The sequence below is a fragment of the Anopheles cruzii genome, chromosome 2, assembly GCF_943734635.1.
Source record: "Anopheles cruzii chromosome 2, idAnoCruzAS_RS32_06, whole genome shotgun sequence".
NCBI lineage: Eukaryota > Metazoa > Arthropoda > Insecta > Diptera > Culicidae > Anopheles > Anopheles cruzii.
In genome coordinates this window covers 44,355,614-44,363,057 of record NC_069144.1, presented here as the reverse complement: position 1 = coordinate 44,363,057, position 7,444 = coordinate 44,355,614, and positions in this window count along the sequence as shown.

Here is a 7,444-nt window from a genome sequence, read left to right as displayed (position 1 = left end):
ACAGAGGCCACAGGGCACCCCAAGACAGAGCCCGAGTATGTCGCATTCCCAATTGATGTTGTAATTCCCATCCGGTCCCCGGTCCGGAAATGGCGCTGGGCTCGTGGTGTTTTTCCGCTTTCCATCCGCGGATCCGGATGGCACGTGGCACGTGGCCGACGGCGACATGGGGGCGATTTCCGGTAAAATTCCGCTCCAATTCCGCATCCGGGGATCCTTTTAGCAGCTTCTCTTTCTTCTCGGTTCTCTCTCTCACTGGGATTGTCGGTGGCGCCGGAAAATCCTTTCCGGCGGCCACCAAACTGTGCGTGTGGTCGGAGTTTATGTTTACCGTGCCTGAGCGATGGACCCGCAGGCTAACCCGTGGCATTTTGCGTAACAGGATGTTTTTTGTTCACCGTTTGTGTACTGTTTGAACGAACCCACTAATGATTTGATGATGATGCTACGAAACCACATCAACAATTTTCTTTTCCATCTTTTCTGAGCCATGTTTTGAGTAAATGTTGAGTTTCAGTTGAAAACAATTTGACTCCCGATTGTATTTACCGCACTTTAAGCACTTAAGGATTAAAATCTTTCGTGGTTAATTGATAAAACATGACTTTTTCGAGCCCCGTTCTGGGATTTGATGAACATTTTCCCACGATCGATACGATTCGTCGGTAGCTGCTTATCGACAGGGCTTTGCTCTGACCATCTTCAGAGCGGGTCAACCGAGGCGGAAGCATTATCCTCGCAGAGTCCATCTCAGCAGCCCTTTCGGGGAGGGTATTTTTAAATAAAGCTGTCTGCCGGTGGTGCTGGTGGACCGGCCTTCTCGTGCCCCGTTCTGCTTTGCATAGTCCAAGCCAAGGCCCGGCAAACCTGTTGAAAGCCCCTCCAGGTAGCGGCCCGATGCTGATAAAGAAGGTTTCAGCCGAACGTTATGCTTCGCTGGCCCACGCTCGCCGACCGACAGGCTCCGCACACATATTGCCGCCAGGCTTTCGCCTCGGAAGGATGCGGCGGAGCCCGGACCGGGCCGGCCGGTGAACCCAGCAACCCGGTACGCCGTCCCCAGCCTTCCCCAAGAATGGGTCCGCCCACGAGCGCCTTGGCAACAAAGTGGCAAGAGTCAGCTTCTGTGGCTAACAAGCAAAGTTTCTCGCACACACCAAAAACGGGGACCACCCGGGTGGATGCTCCGCACGACACCCGACAGTCTCTTTCTACCTGCTGCCGCCCCTGCATGATGGACTTTCGGAGTTGACTTGCCAAAAAGAAGCAACGACGACGCCATCACCATCATATCATTATTGCAACAAGTGCTTCAAGCGGTGAAGTGAATCTTTCGCCGAATCTTTCGAGAAAAATGTTCGTCGGCCCCACCGGGCCCCAAACGAGCGGGTGTCTGCAAAGTTTTGTCCGCTTCCCGGTGCTGGATGTGCCGAAAAGGAAAACCGTTGGCCTCTGTTGGGTGGGTAGTGGCGGAAATTTACCGCAAACTCCCCGGGTGGGCGGGATGGAACCATCGGTCGGCCAAGCATTTATTTATGCTCCTCCGGATGCATTCACGCTGGCCACGCTGGGGGAGCTCGGGGAGTGCGGAGCTTTTAAAAGCTTCCTTCGGTTTTCGTTTTCTTTTCCGTTCGGTTGCGGAACTTTAGACACCGGTCTCGCCCCGCTGCCCTCGACGGGTTCATAAATGGAAACCCCGTGCTCTCACGGGCCGGTCATGGATGATTGATTTGATGTTTTCGGAATTTTCCAAAGCGCTTTAGACGCGAGGCCACACCGAAACCGGCCCCGGACCGGACCGGGTGGCCCCGGGGAGGCTCCGATCGGTCGCGACCGTTAAATTGATTTGGGTGTTGAGTCGGAACTTTGTGGTAGTCTATCAAACCACTGCCCTGCGTTTGCGTTTCCCATTTTCCGGATGATTTACGCAAAGTGGCGGTGGACCTTCGTCTAGGGTGACCTTCGAAATCAGCATCCGCGACGCGCCGCGCCGTTAGAAAATGCACTAACACTGAACTTCTCATCACAAAGGTCTTCGGAGGGATGGAATATGGTGGCAAAAGTTTCGGAAGACAATGTTTCCACTCATCTCGATGAAGTATGTGGAAAGTTTTCATCTTCAGTTCAAGTTTATTTCAACTGAGCGAAGGCAATGGCTTGCAATGAACGACACTGCTTGATGAAGTCCTAATGCAAAAGATTGGATAACATGACAAAATAAAAACTAACTTTTGAACTAACTTTCTTTTTTCTGATAATCTTATACTTACAGGTAAGAAAACAGCAACATACATAGGGTCAGGATGTCGGTACGTACTTTGTAAGCTCTGTTGGGTCGTAATGATTTAACATCGATATGGTAATTTTAACGTTAAGCACTCGTTGTTTCATTCGTAATAGAGAGTTATTATCACCTTAATACGACATCGTTTGCAGATAAGTTGAGATATTCAATCGTAGAAATGGCGCAAAGTAATCAATCGGACTTTCGGGGACATGTTTCCTTCTCACGTCACGAACATTCCGTGCCGATGACATAAATGAAATGAACAAGTTATTCGCATCAAGCTTCACTTCGCCTGACAGGACACTGAAGCACCATTTTGCGTCTTATTTCGGAGCTTGTTTGCTCGACAAAAACTGCTCTCTCTCTCTCTCTCTCATTCTTTTTTCGTACGCCATTCTGTCTGCCAACGCGCTTCGGATCCGCAGCCGCTGCAAGTGAAAGCGATGCCGCGATGGGCGAACGACGTCCGGCAACACGTCCTGTGACAACTTTATGTTGCCCACTTGACTAATACATCATTCATTCACGACACACACACACACTCGCACACACGCTAGCGGTTTCTCAATAGAAACGGAAGCCCTGAAAGGACGCATTCAGACGTCCCGACGTCCTGCTGAATGCGAACGGTGCGGATACCGATTCACGTTCGCAGAAAGCAACTGCAGCACTCGGGGTGATAAGTTCGGGAGAAAAATGTCGAACATTGTCTCCACCGGACATCTCGCCGAACGGCTGGGACGGACACGGCCGGCGTCCCAAAATAGGACACACCGCGTACCGGGTGGTTCGGGTGGCGCTGGCGAGACGGATGGACGCTCTCCTGTCTGGGTCACCGCCATTCCACCGCCAAGGACCCGCTCGTTCGTTCGTCCGTGCAGGTCGCGTCAACGATCCCGCCGAAAGCGATACTTCATCTTTAATGCACCAAACGACACCAGCCCTCGGCCCTGGCGTGAGCTTTCTCGTGACGGAAAGATAAAAGCGGGTGGCCACCTTGGGAACGAAGGAAACAAGTCGGCGGCCAGCCATGGCCCACGGTCGTGGAAAGTGGTCGTTAGTATAGTTTGCTTCTACTATTTTACTATTCTCGAGTGAACTTTTCCGCGGAGGGATTGTGGAACGTTGCACGATTGCATGCGCAGGTTGACCTCCGGTTAAAGGATTGGAACTTCAAAACAGAGAAACGGAAACGGTTTCCGTTGATTGGAGCCGACGAAAAGAAGGCGCAACACTTGCCGTTCCAGCACGCGACAAGCGCGCGGATAATTGAAATTTTGAATATTTCGTCCGCATTCTTTGCATTTCACTTTGGTTATTTGGGGAACATTAAATTTCGTATCCATGACATTTTCATTAACGTACTTTTGATATTCAAATTTGTGCTCTGTTAGGATTTGAGCTCAGGTGGTCATTAAAATAGCTTTGAAGTTGCAAGAAAACACAAATCGCACTCTTATATTCTTCTTATCAAATGCAATCCCCAATTATTCGGTGCAAGAGAAATTAAAATTGGTAAATTTGTTCGCCCAGCAACGTTTGGCCGGATGTCGGCATGAGCAACGCAGAAGTTGACGCACCACAAAAAAAATATCCTCACCACCGTTTTGATCACGACTCCAATTTTGGCAGAGCATTTGCTTCAAAGTATGCCAATCAAACACATGGATTGGTGTTCGTTTTACCGTTTTTTTTTTTTTTTTTTTTTGTTTAGCGCACCGTCAGTGCAACAACCTTCGGTCAGGGATTTTCAGGGACCTACCCTCTGAAGATTGGGTCACGGAAAGTAAACTTTGGGCACTGGACCCACCAGCCAGACGGCGGCCATCCTGGAGCTGCTGGACGGCTGGACGGCGGCGCAGCAGATCGTCTCGAGTAGTATTATAATTAAGCAAAATTCATTAACGGATAATGAGAGGAAGTATGCACGGTTTTTGGGTGGACGATCGCACCGACCAACACAAAGAAAAGGAAAGTGAAACAAAAAAGTATAACGGACACGAGCTGCCTGGTCCGGAATATGAAATCGTGAAAGGACGGAGCGAAGGAAAAGAATTTGGCTTCCGTTCCGTGCGCCACCAGGCGGCTCCATCGGCCCGGATCGGCTCTCTGAAGCTCCCGGTGTCCGCTGCTCCAGTCGGGTCCCACGGACGATCACATTTCTCAAGTGAGCGGAAATTAATTTTTTGGCAGACTCCGCGGCTTGGGGATTTTGCTTTGCTCACACAGTGAACGCGCGCTCCAAAGGAAACCGCGGTCAACGAACCGCGGTCTTCCTTCTTGCGTTCGTGCCGGCGCCGGGAAGTGTTTGCCAAGTTTTGCCACCCCGGCCCCGAAACTAGACCGTGCGGCGCAACGAACGAACGAAGAAGAGCCGGTCGGTGGAAAATAACGTCACTTTCGCCGTTTATTCAAAGTTTCATGCTGTCTCGCCAGCCGAAGCGGGCCCGCTGGAACCCACTTTGCTTATTTGCCGTGCAGACACGACATAAAGAAAGCATAAAACTACCCGAATGCTGCACCCGACGGGCGCGTATGCGGCTCGGAATACATCAGCGCGCAAAATGCCGTCGCGTGTCGGCCGGGAAGTGGCAAAAAGCGTGGCACGGCGCGGAGACGACGGAGAAAAAATAATAAACACGGCACACAGGTAACGACGACACATGCTGCCCGTGGCGCACCGTATGCTCCTCAGGCACACGTTCATCATCACCCGGCCGACGGGCCCGATGTCGTTGATCCTGGTTTGACTCCTTGACATTTGGCTCCGTCGAGTGCTTCGAGCCTCTATGTGTGTGTGTGTGTTTTCCGGACAGGAAATCTAATAAAAATGGCACCGTGTCCTTCACGTCACTAACTAAACTCTTCATCAAATCGGAAACATTTGGAAGATTCGTTTGATTTTTCATACCAAAAAAACCTTGATGCCCTGGGTTGACCTCGTTACCCTTTTCTGCCTCGCCCCGGGGTCTCAATCGCTTCAATCGCTAGTCATTACGCCCCGCCCCAGGAGGCAAGGCATTTTCACCACATTTCCGCCACCAGACCGTGACCGGGTGCCATTTGCTCCCACTTTGTTTTGTTTTTCATGTCACCAAAATCGTTGCATTTTTTAGCGCACACGAAAGACCAAGACCCAGACTGGGCCGCCCGCCACCACCTACCCGAAACTACCAATCCCGAGGCCATTACTCCTTTCTCTGTTTGTTTATTTACTGTTTTTTTTTCGTTTTGTGCTTTCCGCAGCGGAAAACCGGACGAACGCGGTGGCGCAATGAATATTTACACGCTTCCTTTCGCGGGTCGCGCCGGATGGCATATTTTAGCTCTCGGACCTCGGCCGATGATTTCCGATGGGTTGTTTCCCCACCCAAACTGGAGTCGCGAGAGGACGCCATTGAACAGGGCATTGAAAAACATTTGTCGGGAAAATGGAGACGGGACGGGCATCCCGTCCGGTTCGAGCTCGGAACGAGCTAACAGGACCTTCGCCGGTTTTTGTCGCCCTCTTTAGGTCACCGGACGATGATTTTCGGGTGCCCCACTTCCCTTTAGGGGGGGAAGGTTTGGGTGGCTGCCCTTCCGATATAGGGGCCACCGGCCTGGCCGGGCCGGGAAGCATTAGTTGATTGGCTCTCGGCGTGCTTTGCTGCTGTTATTTAGAAAGCAAACAAATCGTCTTTACATAAACGCCGTTATGTGTTTCTCAAACTTTGCACACAATGTTCCAGTTTCAAATCGGCATCTTGGTCGCAGGTCGCAATTTAGAACAGACCCTTTCGAACCTTCCGATTTTAGTTTAACTAGAGTCGCATTCAGTTCGACAGCGAGATCGATAAGGTAACTAAAAGTCCCCTTTCTATTAGCGAATTGTTTGATACTTTCTTCCAATTCACACAAAAAGCAATACTGTCCTGTGAGCTGTTCGAGACAACCAAACATGTGCTTCGGCGCTGCCCAGTCGTTCACTTAAAAACCGATCAAAACTATGGTCCATTCGGTGCGATGTTTCGAAAGCTTTCGATAACCACGTCGATGACGATGATAGCAGTAAAAAAGAGAACGTGTCAACGCACGTACCACACAGGACTCGCCATTCGATCCACCCCGGGAGCATCCTGCCCGAAGAGTGCGCTCGGCGGATGAGTTATTGGAAAAGAAAGCAGGAGGAAAAAGCATGGAACCACCGCCGCCGGCGGGTTCGAAAGATAAATGGATCCGCTCACCGTGATCAACAAAATCTGATGTGCTTTCTACCCGCTCCGAGGACGACCTCGCAGGACGACGGAGGGCCGGTTCTCGCTCACTCCGCCCCGAAGCTGACAGGTGACAGCTTCTCGCCAACGAGCCAGTGGTGGTTGTGTCCGTCAACCGGGTTTTTATTTTATCACCCCTCGCGGATGTCCTTGGCTGGCTCACCGCCTGAGCGCCAGCGAACTCGAGCAGGTAACCGGGCGACCGGATGATATCGCGTTTCCGTTCACGACACGTTAAATTATAGGGGGGGCGGAGACGGTGAAAGACACCGTCTGCCCGGACGGGGTCGTCTGGACCGGTGTCTGTGCGTAACAGGTCCGGATCGAACGCATCGAAACACGGTCCGCCCGAACGGCGCGACTCGGGGCGGCAACTTGAGGTGATCAAACTGGCTACCTTGGCCGGGCGCGATCGGGCGCGTGGGGTGGTGTCCCGTAATCCTTTCGGTGCCACCATAGACAGGATAGCTGATGATGAAGGATAATTTTCACTGCGCACTGACTGACACTTGGCTCGGTGCACAAAGAAGCTGCCTGACGCTGGCTGCCGCCCAAGAAGCTCAATGGGTTTCGTTGAAATCCGTCAACCACAACACCCGCCATCCCGGTGCCGGTGGTGGGTGGGCCGTGCCAATGGCCGCTCTAGTAGCTAGGGTTTCATAGGTGACGGCCCGCGTGTCTTCTGGGTTTTAACGGAACACAGCTCAGCTCTTAGTGGCGCGCGACCGGCGTCGGGATAAATCCTTCTTTTCTGCCGGGCGATGATGCGACCAAAATGGGGCTCCGATCGGGAGGTCCCGCCAGAGCCAGAGCGAGGAATTACGAAGTGCCAAATAGTGTTCTCGCCCGGACGCCCCGCCAGGATTATTAATTATTCATTCACGACGACAACAACATCGCC